The 22,961-nt window shown below is 44.9% G+C and overlaps 1 long non-coding RNA gene across 3 annotated transcripts in view; it reads left to right on the top strand.

Annotated features, from left to right (window-relative positions):
- LOC109145861 overlaps positions 1-22,961 on the top strand; it is a 53,028-nt gene that overhangs the window by 23,620 nt on the left and 6,447 nt on the right. For all 3 annotated transcript variants that reach the window (XR_005603201.1, XR_005603200.1, XR_005603199.1), the window contains exon 4: positions 12,188-12,426. This is a non-coding gene — a long non-coding RNA (uncharacterized LOC109145861). The remainder of the gene's footprint in view (positions 1-12,187; positions 12,427-22,961) is intronic.

The raw sequence follows: 22,961 nt of genomic DNA, 5'->3' as shown, positions 1-22,961 counted from the left end.
TTTTCCTGCTTGGTAAACCTGTAAGCTTTCCCTTTCCTTCACTCCCAGTCACAGTTAGGCTTTTCCGAAGATGTCTGCTGCTTGTTTTTTGAGAAGTTCTTCAAATGATTGTTGGTCTGTGGCTGTTCCCAAGTGTCTGCTATAAACCAGAACATGACTAGCTACTCTTCATTGTTACTGACAACTCAGCTTCAAAAACTAAGTCTCATTCTGCACTCCGGCAGAAAGAGAGCTTTGAAACACAGCATTGGAATTGCCAGCAGATTCAGAGCCCTGTATCAGGACTCTCTGCAGGATATACAGGATTCTAATTTCCACGCCTGTAAGATTCCTCGCTGCTTCAAAATGTAAGACTTTATGGACAGCTAATTAACATTGAGTGTATAAGAAAATAAAAGCTTAGGGCTCAGAAGGGCCTCCTTAACATGAACATTAGAAGTCTGAAAGTGTAGAAGATGGCTCAATACGGGGCTTAAATCTTTCCCTCCTAGAGCTGAGGAATCTGTATGTAGCCCATTGGCTGAGCAGTAGGTCCCTGACACTCTGGAGGATTCCAGGAACAGTCCCTTAGGCCTCTTCCAGTAGTCACGGGCAAGAGCCAGACAGAAGCACCAAGCACCGTGCCCAAGACATCTTGAAGACTTCAATAACTGTACATTCCCTGCCCTCCTCTCTGCCTCTGCCCCCCAGTCATATTTGACTCTGTAATTCACCTACCTTGGGAAATCTGCAAAATTTCACCTGTGACAGCTCTGCTGACAAACGGGGGAGATCAGAGCTTTCATCTGGGTGATGAACTGCCAGGCTGTCAGAACAGCAGAGTATCTGTGCCGTGGTGAGACAGGTCAGGGCTGCCGCGGGGGCTCTGCATCCTGACCTTGGGAAGGCTCTGGGAGGACTGGGCTGTACCTGCTCCTGCCTCTCAGAGTCTGCAGGACAGTCAGGGCATGTTTTCCCTCACAAGGACACAGAGACAAACCAGAGACATCCCTGAGCACACACATGGCTTGGGGAATTGTCTAGGATCACACTCCATTTCTCAAATGAGGGCCTCCTACACTAGGGATTAATTGGCAGGTAGGTTCTAGAAACTGACAGTGAGGTAATTACATGTAAAATTAGGTCTTTTCATTTGAATACCTGACTCTGAAGCCATAGCATTATATTCTCCCAGCTGTTAACACAGTACAATTTGATCCACCTGAATTTTGGTATGTATTAAAAAGTGCCAAGAGTAGCAACTTGTTTTTCTGCGTGACACCATATACAGAAGAGCGCTCTGTGAGTATTTAAGGAATTTCTCAACATGTCCTCTTCCAGCTTCCCTGGCTCTGGTCTTTGGAAAGAGAAGGATCTTGTCTGGATATTGTGCTATCTACTCCCAAACATGTGGTCTGAGTTGGGAAAACCCTGCATGCTTGTGACCTCCTGGATCAGCCCAGCAAACTGGAACAGAAAAAGAATTTAGAAGCCCCAGTTTCATTCCCCTTTTCTGTCTGAAGTAAGCTGAACCTACATCTGATTCTCTGAGTGGCCTGAGCAGTGTACTACTGTCTTTCTTGTGCCTAGGCTAAATACTTTATTTAAAAAAAAACAGAATAGAACTAAACCTGAGCATCAAGAATATCTCTCTGTCCTCAAATAGCCAACAGCCTTGTGTCAGTGCTTTAAGGAAGGTGCAAGATCCAGGGTTCAGTCAAGAAGCAAATGAGGGCTTTTAAGGCAGGTTATGAGTTCCAAGGATGAAGACTTCGTAAAGCCCTCAACTTTGTTTTAACCCCTCCCTACAGCTGAAGTCTTCTGTCATCTCAACATTAATTTCTGTCAACATGTGGGGAATTTGGCTGAGAAATTTTCCTATCTTAACCCGTTACAGATGCATTTTTCTGCAAACATCTTGACTGCAGGGTGACAGTTTCAAAGCAGAGACAGAGGTAGGAAAGGTGGGTCTCAGTGCAGTGAAAGCCTGTTATGAGAACATTAGTCATCTAATCCCTAATTCCTGGGGGGACTGGGTTGGTGCAAGATCACTTTAGACTTGCCTTGTTTCTCACAAGCTTTCCATTTGCATCCACTAACGACCATTGTAACAGACAGGATGCTGGGATAGATTGAGCTGTGATCTAATCTAATCTGACTCCTCTCATGTGATTTGATAGTGGCTCCAAGACACTGCCTCTCTAGTGAGACAATTTACAAGGTTTACCCAATTTGAGTAGTCCCCATCAGTGGAGTTAGGGAGCTGTGGTGCCTGTAAGTGCTTGACAGAAGGACAGTGACTTTGTTCATCTGAAGTGGGACTGAGAGGCCTCTCGAGGCAAGTGCCTCAGTGAAGAGCAAGTGCTATCATCGTTCCCTTCTTGCTCCCTGAATTTAAGACACTGAACTGTTAAGATCAGTTGCCTGAGGTCAGAATGTTTCTCGGTGCTATAACAGCATTCTCTTCTCCTGGGGAAAGTACCGTGTCAGACTAGTTAGTACCTCCTTGCTGCTGGCAATTTATTTCTAATGGCAGGAGCCGGAATTCCCCTTTTTCCATAGGAGACAAGAAAGACAGCAGGCTCTGGCTGTTTGTTGGGTTTTCTTGCCTTTTAAAAATACTGTTTAATACTTTCTAAATGTAGTTTTGCTCATTCAACAGCACAGCTTAGTGCTTCTACACACCTATGTATGTTTTCTCCCTCCCCATTCCCTCAACTGTACCAAGAAAGTTTGCAAGTGAACTGTAGCTTAGAATGTGAATGCCAGGTTAGCTGGACCAGTAGTAAAATAAAAAAAAAACCCAGGATGCAGCAAGGTGTTGATTGCAGAGAAAATTTATGACCAGTAGAAGGTAAATAGAGAGGGGAGAAAACTTCAGCATTGCTGGTTTGTGCCTTTAGATATCACCAAATAGCCTCAATGAACTCTTAACTGCTCAAAATTTTAGAAATAGACTCTTCAGTGAGTTTTGAGCCTCTCTACTGCTCTGGTGGCACAGTAATACCCCTTGCAGGACTGGCAGTAAGGGCTCAGGGGCAGATTACTGCATGGGGAGCTCTCTCATCACCCAGTCATGTGTGGAGCTCTCTGAAACTTAGGAGCAATGGGAGCACAAGAGGAGCACTGGAAAAGTAGGAGGAATATGAGTGTTTGGATGGTTCTACACTAATGCTGTGGAGCAGTCCCTGGAAAGATGGTATAGTTAAAATGCAATAATGTGAAGGTCAGTATCAAGGGCAAAGTGTAGTCTTCCATACTTCTCCTTGCATTGGCAAAGGAACAATAAAATCTGCCTGAACATTTATTAAACCTTTTTTTGTTATTTTCTTTTCCAGTCACCTCTTGAATTTAGATATTTCAGATGTGTCCCAGAAATTCTGCAGAATATTGAAATATCATACCCACAGTGTTTGGGAACCAAGAGAAAAGTGCTTAAACTCTTCAATTATCTGCTTTTCCTCCAATCTCCCTCCTCCTTGCCAATGTAAATCACACCATATTAAACTCCCTTTTGCTGTGGGGACAAAACTAAGTGCACAAGGGGAAGAGTGGGAAGGGAAAAAGAGGGGAAAGAACATGGTATTCGTTCACTACAAAGTAAGCAAGTCCAAAAAAGTCTTAAGTTTTACAGAAAATGCACAACATGCCAAGCCACTTGTCCCTGCCACCTGCCTGCCCAGAGCACGAAGGGGAATCTGTGGACACACTCAATGTCATTTTGGGTTGTATCACTAGACCCAGGAAATGATGGGAAGAAGACATAGATAGAAGAATCTTAAGGCAGCCCTCTTTATTCCCAACTAAAAGCATCAGAGAGGGGCTTTTCTCTCCTCGTTGCAGAGAGAGCAGAAATCCCGTTTCACCCTCCTGTTCAGAACTGCCTGCCTGTACCTGCTCCTCCTGCCTCTGCTGGTCTGCTGTGTGTGTTTGGAATGAAAGATTTTCCCTGCAAGCCCTGAACCTCTTCCCTGACCTGTCAGGCTCTTATCAGCACAGGTTCCTCAGTGGGCCACAGTGATTTACTGTCCAAGTAGTGCTGTTCTTTGTCAGAGATTGTGATCGAAAAGCCTTGCTCTGCAGCTAATAAGAAACTCTTCCCTTTCCCTCATGTTTTTTTATCTTTCTTCAAATATTGTTTTACGAGCCCATTGCTTGCTATCTGCCTGACACAGAAGCTGTGCCTCAGGGCATCATTTTCTCACCTCTAAGCCAGAGGGTTGTTGCTTTGATGCTGGGTTTGAAGAACTTGGAACAACTCCAGGTAGGGTATCTACCCTGTCTCCCCAGGGCAATCTGCTCAGGTGAGGATAGTTGCCTTCATGGTTCACACTGGCATTCTGGGCTTTGCTGTTTTGTTTTGGTTTTCCCTGATACAAAAGGAAAAACGTTTTTTAAAGGGAGAGGGCTTGACATTTATCAGATGTTTGAAAATGGCAACGTGAACAGGAATGGGAAAATGCCTGTTATTCACTGTATGTTTCTAAGGTTAAACTTCAAATGCTTGGGCACTTTGTTCTTAAGAGGTCAAAGTAGCAGTCAGGGAAGGGGATTCTGGGCTGCAGTATACTTCCAAAAAATAGGAAAAGACAACTATCCTTTCACTACTACACAAATTCAATTGCTGCTTGTCGACTTTTTTTGCAAATGAGAAAAGTGATGTTTTCTTGGTGATCTCAAGCAAACCAGACATTCTACCACCTCATTTTCATTAGAAGCTTCCCATTAATTGTGTTATTTTGTAGAAAGATCCCATTTCTATTTCTGCCCAGAAATTCACATACTGAAAGTACAGACATAACCTTTAAAGAAAGTCCTGTCCTGAGATGCCTTGAACCTTGTGGGAAGATTTGATAGGATGGACACTGCAAATGCTTTTTATCTTTAATTCAAGCACAAATACAAGAAGACACACTCAGTTGAGATGATATTTCAAGCACAAGGCAATGGAGATGTCCAGACTCCTCACAATTCCATTCTAAATGGATTTTTTATTTTTTTCTCCTTACTTTACATAGAGGCACACAAGTGTGTATTTCACTATTTATCTTCATGCTGTAGAAATGTGTATTTTAGCTTATCATTTTTCTCAAATGCATGTTATTATCTCGGTGTACACCTGAATGGTGACTTGACAGCCTATCATTTTCACATGTTAGAACACATTTTAAAGTGTCTATCAAAGCAGCCTGTTCTTAGCATCAGCTCTGTCACCCTTCAGCAGGGCTGCTTATTAATCATCATTCACATAAAAAGCTGTTTCCTTTGACTTTGCAACAAACATGAGAAAAAGAAAAGGGCAAAAAGGTAAAGATGCATAGATTCTTTGAGATTTAGTGAAGTGCAGTTGAAGCTTGCATGCCACCTCAAGATATTATCTTGTCAGATTCCATACATTTTAAGAAGAATTCCAGAGCAACAAACAGTAAGAGCTCCCAAGTCAATGCAGCACTGCAGGTAGTGACGTAGATCAGCAGGGTTTCTAAACATCCTGCAGCACTCTTTGCAAGTACAGAGGTGCTAAACCTGACATCCCCTCCAAATCCCAGCTGTAATTATTTTCTCTCCATTAATGTCTCATTGAATTTTCAATGGAGACATCATTCCTTGCTTTGTCCTGAGCTCATGTGTAACATTCCTCCATCACATTAAACGACTGCCAATTTCTACCCTGAAGGGGGCTGCAATTAAGGGGGGGATTAATGCTACTCCTTGTTTGACCCAAAACAAGCTTGGGTCCTTGCTGAAGCAGAAACCTGCTCCAGCTATTCTATCGGGTTTCTTGGTTCTTGGAAGAAAGCAAGTGTGAACTTCACACCTGGCTTGCAGTGTGCTGGTGCAAGAAAGTCAAGGGTATCTGTGTATCCTGTTTGCTGTTTAACCCAAGGCCCAGATGTGGAGGGCTGGGAGCCCTTGGCACAAGAGACTTTCCATGATCCAAAAGGGGCAAATTACTGATGCAGTGTCAAACTTAACAAAACAGATCAGCTTAATACCTCACCATTGATTTTCTTCTTCAAAAGGGTACTAAGACAGTATCTAGTGCAAAAAGAGCTCCTTCTTATACTCTCCATGTAGCTTCTAAATTGAATTTAGAGCTTGTGGTGGTGGTGGAGTTTTGTTCCTTCAAGTTAGTTTTGAATTTGTTCTGTGTATGCCAGGCATGTGTGTGATCTGCCTGGAAGTGCTCAGCCTCAGTGATTTTGGTTGAGAGATAGTTCTGTTTTCGTGGCTCTCAGACATGGCATTTCTCACCCTTTCCTGAATCTGAGCAGCACTTGAGAACCAAGACTTTAATTAATGATGGCATCTCAGGCAGCTGCTGGTGGCTGCCCTCTTAGAGCAGAGTACATCTCTGGTCGCACTGACAGCAGAGGGGGCAGGGGAAGAGAAAAAGAGGAGACCCGTGTGTACGGAATTGGAAACCTATCTTCTGCTTGATTGTGTTTTAGCAGGTAGAACTGAACTGTTTAGGACTGCTTAATTTTTTTTTAGTTCTTAATTGGTGAACCAGCAGTTCAGCACTTCAGTCTCCTCTGCAGTTTTCACGTTGCTCGTGTCAGAAGGGATGTCTCTCATCAGCCGAGTGCCCACTGGCACAGGCACTGAGTGTCCAAAATGCCAGCTGCAATTAAGCATTTCTGTTGTGAAGCCCCACAGTTTGTGCACGGTGAGAACAACTTCTCTCCCTGAGCACGAACTGGAACCTGCCAACCTCAGCAGCAAGAAAACCACGTGTCCTTTCTCAGGTACTCACAGGATCAGACACAGGCACACAATACAGAGGCTCACGTGTAGGTTAAGCAATATATGACCATTCTGTGCATCTACCCACTGCTTACAGAGAGCAGAGGTTGAACTAACCTCAGTGCTGCCCTCAGATTTCTCCCTAAACTAATGGTCTGCTTTGTGACTGCTTCCTTGGCAGCCTTGCTCCCTCTGTGTTACCAGTCATACTCAAATTCAGGGACAGGTTGTTGTTTTTTTTTAATGTTAAACCCCCCTGTTACCCCAGCGGAACAAGTACAGTCAAGAAAATAGTGCATTTTTATCACTGAATCTTTTGCTAATGTCACAGAGCTGACACGGGTTTTACTTTTGTCCATCCATATTGTACACAGACAATATGTGATGGCATAGTTTAGCACCAGGCTTGGCTGATAAATCCGAGCTGAGGGAGGCTGAGGCAGCTGCCCCTCCCATTTCAGTGTGAAGTCCTGCTCATCTGAATTTAGCCTGAGTTTGCAGAGCCAGCAGTTCAAGTTGCCATCATTTCACTTGCAAAGACAGCACATTTGAGCTGAAGTCTATGGAATGCAATACAGAACAATGCTTCCTTCTCACTGGGGGGTAGCTCAAAAGGCTCTTGCTGGAATCCTCAGGGTTTATGTGGGACTCAGAGTTATCACCTCGGGTGGCTTGACCCACCTGGTTGTGACCTCCAGCTAACACAGTCCTTCATCCTACACAAACAGGGTTTTTCTCCTTGCTGCAGAGCAAACAGGTTTAGATAGAGCAGATATGCTTCCTTCAGGCCTGAAGGAGACAGAAGGCTGGAGCAATAAAATCCATTATATATGTAATTTTGTATCTCCTTATCATGAACTCCTAAGAAAGGGAACCAAGAGGATCACTACTGAGAAAAGCACTATAATTGTAGCTCCTGAGCACCACATGGAGAAGATTGCCAAGGCAACCAATCATTCCACAGCAAGGGCAGAGGTAGTTGAGTTAAGATGAGGTTGTTACAAACCCCTGCTGTGCATAATCATATAGTAACCAACGTTTTTAAAAGGCTCTTGTAAAAAATAGGACAGAGGGAAAAGGAACGAGAGAAATTAATTTCCTCCTATTTTTCTGCTTGTTCACTGATTGAGGTATAAGAGCAAATTATATGTGTGTCCTGCACCTGAGGACACTGGGGGCTGGCAGGGAACAGCTGCTTCCTTCAAAACAAGGCAGAGCTTCTAACACACAGGACACTGGGCTAGTTTTACCTGAAAAAAATATACTTTTGTTTCTAATGTATTTTTAAATACGAAGTCTGAACTAAAGTGCTCTTCTAATGCAGAAGCTTAAGTCTTGGCTGTTTGTTACAAATTGCATTCCTGGGGGATTGTTTGAAGTCAGCAAGATCTTAGTGAATCAAATTTACTCCTGAAGTATGAGATTGGCAGATCAAATCTCTAAAAATTAAAAGGATATGTCCACAGAATCCCTCCACCGTCAGCAAACTCCTCTGAAGCAGATCTTTCCCTGGATTCCTCCATTCCATTACTCCAAATTACTTACCTGAGCTGTTAGAAATCAGCTGTATAGCAGTACAGTGATTCACATGGCTGGATCATCAGCTGAAGCAGATAATTTTATTTTTGGTTCCAAATAACCTTTCCAGGCAGCTGTTTCAGTGGTTCAGCCTGTACTGCTGCCCCACAAACAGTTAACCAGCACAACAAAGCTATGGCCAAGTCTAGGTACCCCAAGTACAAACAACTGCCAAAAAAATCTGCCGCAATACTTCAGTGAACAGCACTTGTCACTTTTCCAGTTCTAGACACTGCTTTCCTCCAGTGACCTTCCACTTCAAACAAGGAATAATTACTGCTTCACAAATTGGTGTTTCCATTGGGTTTGCTCCTTTTTTGTTCTGAGCCATGTTCAGTTGCTGGCTCCTGCTAAATAGTTTGCAAACCAGACTGGAAGCGTTCTAGACCCACTTGTGCAGATTCCAATTTCCACAAGTTGAACTGACCCCTGTTTTCTGTAGCTAGAGCTGTGTCCATCATACATGTGAGCATCAGAGGTGGGATTCACCTGGGATTGTCCTACAGTGGTGTTCCTGTTGCATAGCTCACCAGTAGCCATATACCAAAAAAAACCAAACCACAAAACAAAAACCCCCACTATCTGTCTTTATTTGTATGACCTGAAACCAGATAGCTACAAGTGGTACACTGAAAAACTGAACATAAAACCTCATGGAAGAACAGATGCCAGCTGAAAAGCTGAAGCACCACAGTAGCCCATGCTGTTGTGTGAAATTTTGCCTCTAAATAAATAATAAATATTAATGTAATAAATACGATGCTGATCTTTGCTTTATTGGCAATTAGCAGAGGTGATTTGTATTCAGACAGGTATCTAGTGGCAGACTAACCGCAGAGCTTTCCTGCAGTGTGCTCTGATTTAGTGATGTTACAGCTAAACACCAAATAACACTTGCCCAGACCTTTCTTTTGTTAAAATTGGACTTCAGCTCATTCCTGAATCTGCAAGATTGACTTTTCTGTATGTTTGCCCTTCGGTACCCCCCAGCTGAAAACTGACATTCAAGGAACTGAAAAACAAATTCTTTCGTTAACACGGGGCCCTTGAACAAAGTGGTTTTTCCATGCACATGAGATGACCAGAGATATGGATGGCTCTCTGCTGTAACATTCTGAACCTACTGATGTTTGCTTGTCCTGCCAATCAAGTTCCACTTTAATATTGATGTTTTAAGCCCCCACCCTTTAAGGATCCTCGAAGTAATCTGCTTATCTTTTCATTGACAGATTTAGCTCTTTCCCCAACCTTTCCTTTAGCAGAAAAATGAGCCCCAGTTTCACTGTTATCCCCCTCTTGCTTTTAAAAAGTCTTTCCTGTTTTATACATCACCTTCACCTTCAGCCTGCAATACCACATCTTTCCATAAAGAATTTAGGTGTGGGGTTTGTTTGGTTTGCTGAGGAAGGATGCTTTTATGTTGAGGCAGACAACTGCAGTTGAGGGTATTTAGGTTGTGCCCACAGGGCTTCTCACAGAGTGAGCAGTGTGTGTAGCAAGTTATTACTTGACTTCTGTGGCATTGCTAAAGAAGATGGGGATAATACTTCACTATTTCAATGGGGTACAAAACTAGAGTAGTGCTTGAAATCACGCTGAAACAGCCTCTTTTCCCTCAAATAGAAGGTGTAATGGAGGCAGTGGTTTGTTATTATTATGTATTTACCCAATCTCATCTAGATTTTACATGTTTCTGCCCTGTGGTTATGTCAGATACGGGAAATATGATTATATGCTGTGAAGTAAATTGCTCTTATTTGCTATTTTGTCCATAAAAGCTTCCTGGAGGAGCTCAAAGGTAATTTTAGCTGTGTCAAAGAGGAGTTTATGCACCAATGAAAGCATTATTCTCTTCCCTGTTCTCTTTTCCACCCCAGAGTGATTTGGGTTCCCCATCTCCTTCTCCACCAGGTAAGGAAGGAGCCCATCTGGGGTGGCAGGGCTAAGTGAGCTACTCAGAGCTAATTTGTTTATGAGCTGCACTTGCAAATTCATGTGTGCAAGCACAAACTCAGAGCTTGGCATGACCCATCTTTGAGACACAGTGGCTCTCCCTTCACTTGAAGCTGACCACAGCCAAGTGCCCTTCTGGTATCACTGTGAATTACTGTGTTTGACAGAAATAATATAAACAGTATTTGTACAACAGCTCTGTGCCCACCTTTTCTGCAGCCTTAGGAAAAGAATTGGACAGCACTAAGGTCATCCAGCTGGTGCTGCTTGGGCTCTTCTGCAACTGAGCCATGGGTCAGTGGGCTCCTTTCTGGCAGCCTTTGGCCACCCCTGCTTTAGTCACTATGCTGTGGTTTACTCAGATTTCCACACACATTGTGCCTAAGTGTGCAGGAGGAGTCTTGAACAAAGCTAAAGAAGTCCTGCCTGGTTTTCCTGGCTTTACAATCCCAGTCCTGCACGTGTACTCCTAGAAGCCTGGTGTGCATCCGAGTGGCTTGGACTGGGACTGGACAAGACTCCTGAAGGCCTGGTGTTGCAGCTTTGGTTTGGCTCAGAGAAGTCAGGAGCTTGTCAGTACTGCTCTTGAGGCTGAACACAGCATTCCCAGTCCAGGGAGCAAAGAGTGGGAGACAAACCAAGGTGGTCTACACGTTAACACAAGGCACTTTATCCAGTTTATTCCAGACAAAGAGTCTTATGTTTATGCCAGTGAAGTTTCACCATAAGATGAGAACCCATTTCCCTTCCCTTAGATTTGAAACAATGCAGATGCAGCTCCAGGTTATCAGGCCTGAGATGTGCAAACCTGTCTTTTCTCTCACTTCAAAACTGTACGTTCTGATGTCTCTCAGGTCAACATTTATCTCCCCAAATATATTGTAGGAGCAAAAAAATGTTATTAAAACTCTGGGGAGAAACTGGTTCCTTTCCTGCAAGACTTTGTTCACTCTCCCATTCCCTATGAATGTCATTGTATCTGCTGTTTGCTGAGCAGGAAATGCATTATTAAAGCAGTTTCTCCTCCATAAACTGCTTTGCATATGACTGTTCCATTGTAAATCTGTAGCCACAAAGTCAGGCCACCTTGGGATAACCCAACATGAAATCTGACCTGATGAAAATGGTTCATGCCTCCCAGCCTGCCTTGCAACCTGTGAGAAGGGCTTTTATTATTTATTCAAAACCTGTTTAAATCCCCCATTTCTGAAACAACCATTTTAAAAATATTAAAACACCACAGCTAAGCTGGGAGATTAAACAAGTTTAAACCTTATCATCGCAGGTGGGATATTAGTTCCAATAAAATGAGGAGGGATGGCAGGCTGCATGGTAACTGGAGCCCCTTCTACTCAGTAACTAATCACCGAGAAAGCATTTGGGGAAGGAGGGGGAGAGGGGATGAGGGACTGACACAAACAGTGCATCCAGGCTCCTGGCAACCCTCTCTGTTTACCATGGTGATGCACAAAAGGAAGAATGCCACGCAGAGTAGCAGACCTGGATCTGTCCCCATAACACTTGCCCTAGATTCAAGTGCTCTGGGAGGCTGAAAATGTGACCTTCAGATATTTTTTTCTGATGGGTGATGCTGCAGCTGGACAACACTGTTCCAAAGCCGTCAGAAGGCTGCAGAGTATTTGCCTACATGTCTTCCATTACATATTTTTCTTCTGCATCTTTAGCTATCAGTGCCTCTCTTCCACATCTCCACTCTTGTACTTAGGCTTTTTAAAGAGAGCCACAGTCTTTCTGTGGGCCTTATTCACCCAGAAGTGTAACTTCATTAAAAGTATTTGAATTAAAACCCATCAAACTCCAAAGTTTTCAGGTGAAGGATGACTATTTAAAATAATATTCTCCTCTCTTGAGAGTAGTATTTTCTAATAGGCCATTCCTGTTCTAAGGTACCAAAACTTCTGTTTTCCAGTCAGGAGCAGCTTATGGGAAGAACTTCAATGTCCTACAGCTGGATCACCCTTCCCTTCTTTCCCCAAGCTTCAGCCCCATCATGCAGGAAGACCACAAGTGGAGGTGCAGCCTGGGGATCCCCAGCAAGAGATCAGGCCCTTCTAACCCTGAGACACAGATGTGCCAAACAGGAGAATCCTGCACTGCCCAACAACACAGAAGGGTGTTGATCAGTACAGATAATTGATCATCTGAGTGGTAAGAGAATCATTTCATGTCAAGAGAAATTACGTTGGCTGCTTAAAAGTTTAACCTCATTTTGTCACCATCATTGAAGCCCATGAAGTTGGTCCATTTCTAGGGCATCTTTACACACACACAGACTTACAGTGGAGCAGATGCAATGTAAAAAAAAAACAAAACAGTGCAAGCAAGGTTTTAAGGGCTACATAATTGTCCTGAGTGAGGGGCAGTAACCACTCAATGATATTTCAGCAATTCAAGTATTCCAGCCTTGAGAAGTTTTAGGAGGAAAATTCTAACATGTAAAAAAATCCACTGTGACCTGAAGTAGATGAAGACAAAAGGGCTGGAAACCACAACACTACTCCTGTCTCTCACTGTTGATTCTGAAAAAAGGTTTAGCCAGGAACTAGTACTTCACACCCTCTCCAAAGGAGAAGGAAAGTTTGGAGAGCTGGAAGCTGGCTTATTTGGGCTGGACAGCTTTCATCTGGCTGTCACTGAAGAAAACTCTGAGTGTACATTAGTTTGTTTGAAACACAAACCTGTTTCTAACGGAAGAATTTGTGCTTTTACCATGTATCACAGGTACTTAGTCAGGCAGTGTGAGCTGTATAAACCCAAATCATTAAATAGCCCTTGGCCACTGCTTAAAGTGAGACAAGTACATGCCTGAGCTGTGTACTTAAATGCTTAAGGGAGGAAAAACACGCAGGGCAGAGTTAATAGAAATCTCAGAGCACTAAAAATGCAAGCGTAACTCCTAGAAGGAGAGCTCCTGAATGGTGCATCCAGAAATACTTGGAGGAATCTGAAAATAATAAACAAGGTACTTTGATGGGTCACCAGTGGGTGTGAAGGACAGAAACACAGTGTTAGAGACTGATGGGGAAACCTATAACCTCACTGGCTTGCCTGAGAGCAGAGCAAGGGGAAGAACAGATCCCGAGCAGGTGTGGGGTGGCCCAGCTCTCAGGTATGTTTGAACACACCTGCCTGTAAGGCTGCTGCCCATGTTCCCAGCCCTTGAGGATTGCATCTGCCTCATTGTTAAAGACACATTTAGTTGTGACTGAAGGAATACTCTGCACCAGGGAGTGGGAGAAGGCTGATTTCATTGAATTAGAGATTTCCATGAGATTCTAAGGAGTAGCACGGGAGTGAATACATGGGGAGGATGCACGTGGGCCACCGAGCATCTGATTCCTTTTGGAGGATGGACTTCATACTTGTGATGTAGTTCAGGTACATTTCCAGCTCTCCACTCTAAAGGATTAGAGTGGCTGCCTGGTGGTTTGGAGTTGTGTGAGCATTCTTGGATTGTTGGGGGGTTTTTTTTAACCTCCCTCCCTCTAAATGTGGTCTCTGCAGTCTGGGAAGTTTTCTTTTTCTGAGAGCAGCACCGGCAGTTCATCCACATTCAGTATTCCTGTATACAGTTAAACTGTATGTGAGGGATAATCATCACTTCCTATCTCAGCTACAGTAGTGTCTTCCTGTATACCAGCTTATAATCACAGTTTGGGACACAATATTAAAGCTTGCTGCCAAAATATTCCTGTATCAGAGGTGTACAGAAAACATCTCAGTTTGATGTGTGTGGCTACACGTCCCCACACTACATTGTCCAGTGGTGCCCGTTCATACTTTGCAAGCACCACAAGACCAGCCAGTGCTGAGCCTCTGTTGCACTGGCTGCTGTATTTTCAAGCACAACAAAGTGATACCTTTGATGACCACAAACACCAAGTGCTGCATAAATGTCTCATTCAAGTCTAGTGGCACTCAAGATGCCCAAAAATCAAGTTAATTATATGGTGCATGAGATGCCCAGTACACCCTTCCACTCTCATGACACAGCCCCAGTATTCCACAGCAACCATGTCCTCAGTGAAAGCCTCTTTTAAATGTCTGCTTTAATGCAAGTAAAGCAGCTCTTTATCAGATCTCTCTGTATACATAATCTCATTTTTTGTCAGACCAAATCCAAAATCCCTCTGGTTTTGAACATTTATTAGGCTTCAGCACAAAGGTCACCCACGGAAGACACCCTGGCAGGCAGCAGATTCAGCGGCGGGCAGGGAGAGCCCCTCACCCTCTGCTGCAGGTAAAGATCCAGGTGCTGACAATGGGGACGTGGGAATGAGATCGGCACGGGGAGCCTCAGCCTGCTGCTGCCGCAGCATCACACAGGAGGTGGCACTGGAGTCTGGTTCTGCCACCTGAGGTTGAGGTGTCCCCTGCAGCCCCTTGCCCACAGTCCGTGTGTCCCGATGCAATGGGGACACAGCCCGGTCCCGGCGCCTCGAGCCTTGGGCTGCGGCGACACCTCCCGGGAGCTGCCGGCACAGGAGCGGCACCCGCTCCTCTCCTCCACTGCCCCGGCTCATGTCTGACTCGCCATTTAGAAATATCCTTTTGATTTTTAACATGGGGTCCAGAAACTTTCCCTGTTTGGTATTTTTTGATGTTTTGTTCCTTCCTCAGAGATGCAGCCCTTTGTTTTACTATCAGGAAAACTTCTGGTCTTGCACACAACACCGATAATAAGCTTGTAGGAGACAAGATTCAAAGCTCTTCTCTGTGCAAGGCATCTGGAATTTAACTGCCAAGTGGATGAAAAAAATGCTTGAACGGTGGTAGTTAAGAGCCCTGTTTGCTTCTTAACCCAGTCAAAGGCCTAGAACATCTGCCTGTATGGACAAACACTGGCAATTCCTGCACTTAGATCATAGGGATAAATAAGTACCTGCATGCACTAGGAAAGTTGTTAAGACCCAGTTCAGCCCAAAGACTCCCAAATTATACAAAGCCTTTGTTCTGGTTTATGACCTTTGAAAGGTGATGTGTGGGAAAGGAGGACACTCTTGGGGGATCCTTTGATAATTCAGTTGCGGTGTGACTGGGCAAGTCATTCCCACATCAGCCCCTGTGCACATTCCTGTCAGCAGTGTCAGAGGACACTGAGAATTTAAAACCCCTGTCAAGGCAGAAGCTTCCAAAATCTGAGCAGCAAGGAAGAACACAAAGCATCCTTATCTTCCTGCGGATGGCTTGGGCTCACTTAGTAAAACCAAATGCCCTCCACAGCTCCTCACATCGCAGTGGGATGCCAGTCCTTTACCAGGGGAACAACCTGGTGACTCCAGGACAGAAGCTTCACAGTCCTAGCTGGCTCTTCAGGGAAATTCCAGTATTTGTACACCAGCATAAATCTAAGGATGTGCAAGTATCCTGCTAAGCTCCCTTTGTAAGCAAAGCCTGGGATTTCACACAGGCTCAAGTTGTGGGGAAGCTGACTACTGAGACCAAGAAACAGAACTGACTCCTTCATGTCACTGCAGAGACCCCTCCTGTCAGCTCAGTCACATCCTGTCTCCTGAGCACGTTTCATTCAGAAAGAAGTGGTTCTTGCTATGCTTCAGAAACAAATATATAGCAGTATCATTATACTCAGACATAAAAAAAAAACTAAAGCATCTGAGTTCAATCTGAAGTGGGACTCTAAAGTGTTCTGCTAACTTGGACCCTTGCTGTCAGTTACTGTGCAGTGGGCACTGGGACAGGACAATATCCAACCACTCTCACTACCTTTTCCCCAGAAGTGAGTGCTAGAGTTGTAACAGCAAGAGTGTTCTTAGATGCTTGTTTTTCAGTCTCAGCTCTTGTTCATAAGGGTTTTTTTCTCCCTAACAGAATGGCACAGTCTTCAGCCTCCTCCCCTGATTCCCATCTTCTTTGGAAAATAAACAGCTCTGATTGTTGTGCACTTGAGATTATGAAAACATCAAGTCCATTAGTATTTGGCAAAGTGCTCTCTCATTTCCTTCTGATGTAATAATTGAGAGAGAGGGAGCAGAGACGGCAAAGATAGCACAAGGCACGAGTTAATGACCTTCTCGCATGTATGTGTGGGCTCTTTGAGAGGGAGCCTTTTCCAAGCCCCATCTCGCCTCCACTCATACTGTTTCAGCTGAAACACTGCTTCAATGTGGCCTTTATTATTTGATCTGATGTCCCTTGGCCAGCCTTCAGAGGCAGCTAAATGGCAGGCAGGTGTGGGGGGCTCAGAGACAAAAAGCAAATGGAGCTAATGCTTCAGCAGGCCTGCCGCACACAGGCCCTCGGCTCCAGCCCCGCAGGCAAATGCCACTGGTGCCCAGTTCCTCTTGCCTGCTTTAGTTTCACTTACACATTACAGTCAAGGCGGGAATGTGTCCTACTTCACTCTCTGAGGGAGATTCTTTGGAAGACAGAAGGCCTGATAAAAATCAGGACGTGGGTGGAATGGCTGAGTGTAGAAGGAAAATTAACTGAGGTCAATGGTTGCTACTCTAAGTGTTGGACTGGCCACCCACTTACTTGATTGCCAAATTTGTGGCTTTACTTTGGGTGCCTAGAGCCAAACTAAAGTGGGATAAATTCCACAGAAGAGTATAGTATTCCCTGCTGGCTTTCTTGAGACTTTACTTCAGTCTTTTGAAGTGCTTCTAGAAGCCTCCAGAGATGTGTAGCTTTCCACATTAGCTTAACTAGAACCTAAGCCAAAAATCTCATCTCATTTAAAAAAATAATCTGAATTTGACAGCTGAAGTTTTGGGAAAATAAAGATTACCCTTTGCCAAATGGTCCCATTTGAGAGCCCCACCTTGAAGTGACAGGTCCCTGGCCTACCTGAGCCAAAAGGTGGTAATATGGATACTGCTCTTCCTCCATGACATTGAAGCCCAGTCCCTTCCCTGTACCAGGTGTCCCTGCTCCCACTGGATTCATGTAGTCAGCACCCTGGAAAGAGGAAGCATGTGAAGGATCACAAGTGGATTTCCGTGGGGTACTCCCTCCTGCAGGCAAGGGCCTCTGTCAAGGAATGGATGGAGCTCTGAACAACCTGGGCTAGTGGAAGGTTCCCTGCCCATGGCAGGGGGATGGAACTGGAGGATCTTTGAGGTCCCTGCCAACCCAGGCCATTCTGTGACAAAGGATTATTAATTTTTATGAAGGATCGACAGCAGTGCAGAAGGCAATTCCATGCTTCCAGAAGGCAATTCCACACTTCCTAGTGCCTAGAGGAGGACTCCTTCTCCTTTCCCCTTAAGTAAGGGTATCTACCTCTCCCCTCTGTATCTGGAAGTGTTACAGGAGGATAGTTAAGCAAGTTGGTTTGATGTGTTCCAAGTCTCAGCAGGTTTGGGCCGGCCCTGGCTTGCCACCAAGGCACCCTGGGTTTACATGGTCCAAGGCAAACCATGTGCTCTTTGTGCAGCAGCATTAGAAGGCTGGGGGGGGGATCAGTTTTACCATCCACCTCCCATTCAAAAAGGAACTGACAAATGGATTATAGGATTGATCTGTACCAGAAGACACATGATTTTTGAAAGGACCTTTAGCAGGGCCCCCAGCTGGTGTCAGGGCTGTGTAGCAGTCCTTCCCTGCCAGTCTAATACACCCTTATATTTAATCATGAAAAAATTCATATCAGAAGGATACTCTTTTCCAGAGCTAGCTACAAGGATAGTTGTTTCCTTCCTCCCTGTACATTTCCTCCCCTCATATTTTATACATGCAAAGGCATATACATTCTTACTCCTTTCTGCCATCCTTATGTGGCTGCAGTTTGGATTTCATTGATTGCACACACCAGTGTCTGCAGAGCTGCCTTAAGTAAGTCGAAGCCATTGGGAATTCAAGGTGAATACATTTTTCTCCTTCAGATACGTTGTTTTAGTTAAAAGCCACTCTGGCTGTTCCATAACAAAACCAGACACAGTGGGCCCCATTGTCCAGCTCTTGGCCAAGGTAGCATGTATGGATTAAGTGATGAATTGCAAAAAGGGCCTAAAAGCCAAGCTGTAACTTCACAAAAAGGCCATTAAAGGTGAGCTCTGTCAGTAAAGTGCCCATTCAGAAGGGCTTTTATGACCCTCTGTGTTCCAGAGACGCTCACAAGCTACAAATGGTTCAGGCTCCCAGACTCACTGCCCAAAGTGACACATCCTCAGCTGAACCTGCCTGGGGGAGCTGCTCCCTGCAGGGATGGGGGTGGGCCACTGGCACTGTCTATACCCAGCAGATAAGGAAAAGCAACACCTTGGGCCTGCTCAGAGATAAGAAGTCATGAGTTTAACCTCAAGGTGGAAAAACTGGGGACAAAAAAATGAACAGAAAATGAAAGCACACACTTTTTGGGCTACTTTTACCTCCTAAACTTCACTCTCATCAATTCTGCATAAAATCTAGTTTTGCCTCTTTTTATACATTCCTTCATACGGTTTTCAGTGCATCTGTAAAGCGTTTCAGGGCGCCAAGTGCCTCCCAGATTTCGGTTACTGGAGAGGAGGCACTGGAAAGCACGTTAGGGCTACAGAACAGGTGTCAAGAAGGACAGGAGGTGTCCTCTCATGGAACTCAGAGTTGGTCTCTCTCTCCTGTCTCCCTGCCCTCCAGGCAGCACTGCTGCCATTAAGGGCATCACCAGTTCAAGTACTTCTTAGCACCAAGCTTTTTTACTGGACTGAAATTTTAATCTATGAGAGATGAAGAACAAATACTTGTTCCCAGAGCTGATTTCCTTATATTGAAGGTAAGAAGCAGAAAAGGGCAGAGAAGGGCACCCACAAATACAGGCCTGTGAATCGAAGTTTAGGTCACCACTGCTGATCAGGCTTTCCAGACTGCCTGAGCAATGGAAATTAAAGCAATATCTGTTGTTGATTGTAAGAACAGAGTAGAGAGAATATAAATTATTCAAGTTCCTTCCAACAATCCAACACAGCTTGAAACCTGACAAATCTGACTTTGCAGCCAAATTCAAACCTGTGTAGTCAGAATTGCAACCCAACCAGAATGGGCATGTTTCCTCAAAACAGGCAACCCCAGGCAAAAAAAACATTACCTTGCCAGGAAATACCTTGGTCTAGCATGTGTCTTTTTAAATAAAAAAGGAAATAAACCCAAACCAAATCACCAGGCAGCACAGCAGAAGAAATGCCAACATAGCAACACACACATGAAAAGTTTATCAGCACAAGAGAATTCTTCTTACCTTGCAGGCTTCTGTAAGTGGAAACTAACTCTAGAGACTAGGAGTAGTTCCTCAAACATAAATGGCTCAGCAACCTCTAAACACCTTTTTTTATAAAACCAAAAAGAAAAGCCAAAAGTCACCACAACCTGCCCGTGGGAGCCTTACATAAGGCTTTAATTAACAAGGGAAGAGGGCAGGTGTGTGCATCTCCATCCCCTCTGGCTACCTGAAAGCTGGTGGGATTGGTCAGCAGGAGGGACAGGTGGGAATTCATTGCTGGCTGAGAGCAGAGCCAGCTGAGAGTTCTGAGTGAATCAAGTTCTCTGACGAGGTAACTGCAGTGGGCCGAGCCTTGCCCAGGTGGGGCCAGTTTGCTGTGGCAGCAGACTGGTTTGGTACAGCACTCGTGCCACATTTCCAGATATCTCACTGGGACAGAGGCCATTCCAACACTTAATTCAAAGGCATTTCAGCTCCACCTGCTGCTTCTGCCTACTTGAGAGTAATGCCCATTTCTCCAGTTACAGATGATAAAGGCTCAGGACACACTGGTTTTATTCTTCTGTATCAGTTAATTTTCTAATTGATAGAAGAAAAACTCAGTTGATGCTGCAGTCTTTGTACTTGAATCATTCCTGGCTGTCTGGAATTCATCTGTGGTTTGGTGATTACATTTCCACAGTGTGATAGATACTTCCCTAAAATTCCATGGCTCTCTCAGGATGTTTCACTAGAACTTTATTCTGTAATAAAATTGGAGTTATGGGAAGACTTCTATGAGTACCAGAAATATCTTTCTGCTTTCCTATAAAGTGCAAAATTCTTAAAAGTAGACCCTAAGTTTGAATCACAAACTGGTTTAAGTTGGAAGGGACCTTAAAGTTCATCCAGTCCCACCCCCTGCCATGGGCAGGGGCACCTTTCACTGTCCCAGGCTGCTCCAAGCCCCAGTGTCCAGCCTGGCTTTGGGCACTGCCAGGGATCCAGGGGCAGCCACAGCTGCTCTGGGCACCCTGTGCCAGGGCCTGCCCACCCTCCCAGGGAACAATTCCTTCCCAATATCCCATCCATCCCTGCCCTCTGGCACTGGGAAGCCATTCCCTGTGTCCTGTCCCTCCATGCCTTGTCCCCAGTCCCTCTCCAGCTCTCCTGGAGCCCCTTTAGGCCCTGGAAAGGGCTCTGAGCTCTCCCTGGAGCCTTCCCTTCTCCAGGTGAGCACCCCCAGCTCTCCCAGTCTTCATGAGAGAAGTTTTCCAGCTCTCTGATAATCTTTGTATCCCTCCTCTGGACTATCCAGAACAATAAGGACTTCTGATTTTCCTCTTTTGAAGTTAAAAGTTTCCAAATAGATCAAAGGAGCACGTTTGTCCCATGCAGAACAACCCTGGACATTAGGAATGGGACTTCTACCTCTTGTATGACCTGCTGTGTAGCCCAACATAATTTCAATTACTGACACTTCCTTAAGCATGTCTTAGAATTTTGTACAGAGTGGAGGGGTCTGTGTAGCTTAGGTGACAAAAAATAGTTCACCTGTGGACTGTGATGTGCACATCCTTCAGTGGCATAAAGCTGCTAGAGGTAAATTGTGCCTGAGTTCCCTTACACACCATATTACAGCCTCTAAAACATGAAGGAGAATGAGCTAAACCTGAGCCTGATTGTTTCTATCAAGCTTTAAAAACACAGTTCATAGAGCAGCAGATTCATTACAAATATTTTGATTGTTCCCTGAAAGAAAAACATGCAACTTTCTTCTTCGTAGGGGAACTGAAAGGAGTGGTTTGTTGACTTCTTTGTGATGCTTTGAAATCTGTAATTCAATGCACTTGCGAAATGTTGGGTGATGGTGGTTTGAAATATTTGCAACCCAAAGCAAGTAAATCTACCCAGGCCGAGCATTGGCTACCTCCTACAGCCAAAGTGAGCAGTCATTTCTCAGCGGGGATCCACAGCTGAGAGGTGTTTGGGGGCAACTGCAGTTTAGCTTGAACTATATTCAGCTCTTGGCTGAATTTAGTGTTTCAGACAAGACATTTTGAGGGCATTTCTTTCTCCACAGCAACAGATCCTTTTGTAGCGCTGCTTTTTTGCCCTAGCTGGTGTCGCTGAGATCCCCCTACTTGGACCTGCACTGGCCCTTAAACCCCAAGTTCCTGCTTTGGTCCAGTTGTAATGCTGAGCTGAGATCAACCCTCTCTCTCCTTTGGCTGAGAACAGCCAGAGCTGGAACCAGCTGGGTGAACTTTTACCAGTTTGGTTGCAGTTATTTGCTGTGATGCCGCTGCTCCTCCATCAGCAGCTCCCTCCCCAGCACCCAGCCGGACACAGGCTCAGCCCTGAGGAAACAGCTCCCCTGGCAGTGTGCCTGTGTTTGGGGCTTCACTCTGACATGTCATAGCCTCACACATTGCTGGGGAGGTGTTGGAAAGGCACCACAGCCTCTCTCCGAGCGGTGCTCTTTAAACTTTCCACTGATTAGGGGCTTTTTAGCACTCAGCTGGCTTTTCCTAATGGATTTTGCCTTTTCATTGAGACTATTTTTTTTGCAGGCGTTGCCAAAGTAAACAGTCACGGATGGCTATTTGGAAAGCAGGGTAGAGAAGAAAGGGACAGAGAATCAGGACGGGTCCAAATGTGTCCAGACAGGCACTATACATCAGCTGATATGTGCTGAGGGCCAAGTGCTGCCAGAGTTAAAATCTCTGGGAAAAGGAGTCCATTTGTTGAGAGACAGGCATGACAGATACAACTGCAAGCTCTTCTCTTGGATCAAAGGTGCCATGCCTGAATTCTTGAGCCTTTAGGGGGAGCAGGGTGTGAGCTTGGCATTAATCAGCCCCCTTCTGATTTATTTCCAAAGTCTTGAAGTCAGAGGAGGTGTTTGAGTAATTCCAACCTTACAGAGTTCAAGCATATCAATCCTTCACTGCTCTGAAGCAGATAATTTAGCCTTCAGCCAGCTTGCTGTGTGGGAACCTATCAGGCACTGTCCTAAATGAAACTCCCTTCCTCTGTGCTGTTCTGGTCAGTGGAAATCACACATCTCTGCAGCAGTTCAGAGCCAGGTCTGTTGGTCCAGGCCAACAAAGAAAACAGGGTACAGTGGCTTTGTCCCCAGATCAGTGTGCCTGGTCACTTTTGTGTAGGCCCTGGGTGCACTGCAGAAGTGTTTTAGGGATGTGATACATTTCTGGATTGCCTTTTTTATCAGGCTCTGAAAAAAGTTGTTCTAGATTTTACAGTTCCTTCTCTGCTGCCTTGGCACAAAGTACAAGGGGAACAAAGCAGACCTTTTGTGTAGGAATATCTTCTTTCCCTGTCCCATCTCCACACTGATTTGCTCCTTAGTTCAGCCAGCTGCTGAATGTCTGATCTTCTTCCTCCTCAGATTAACTGCAGGAGTTCAGACTTTTCCCCTTCAGCTGGGACTTGCTCCTTGCTGGAAGCTTCAGCTTTGTGTCGTCTTGCAGAGCAGTGAGGATTCACCTGGCTCCTTCTGGTCAGAGATGAGCATAATTCATGG

This window comes from Corvus cornix, chromosome 15 (assembly GCF_000738735.6).
Source record: "Corvus cornix cornix isolate S_Up_H32 chromosome 15, ASM73873v5, whole genome shotgun sequence".
Lineage (NCBI taxonomy): Eukaryota > Metazoa > Chordata > Aves > Passeriformes > Corvidae > Corvus > Corvus cornix.
This window is presented reverse-complemented; position numbering and strand designations above follow the sequence as displayed.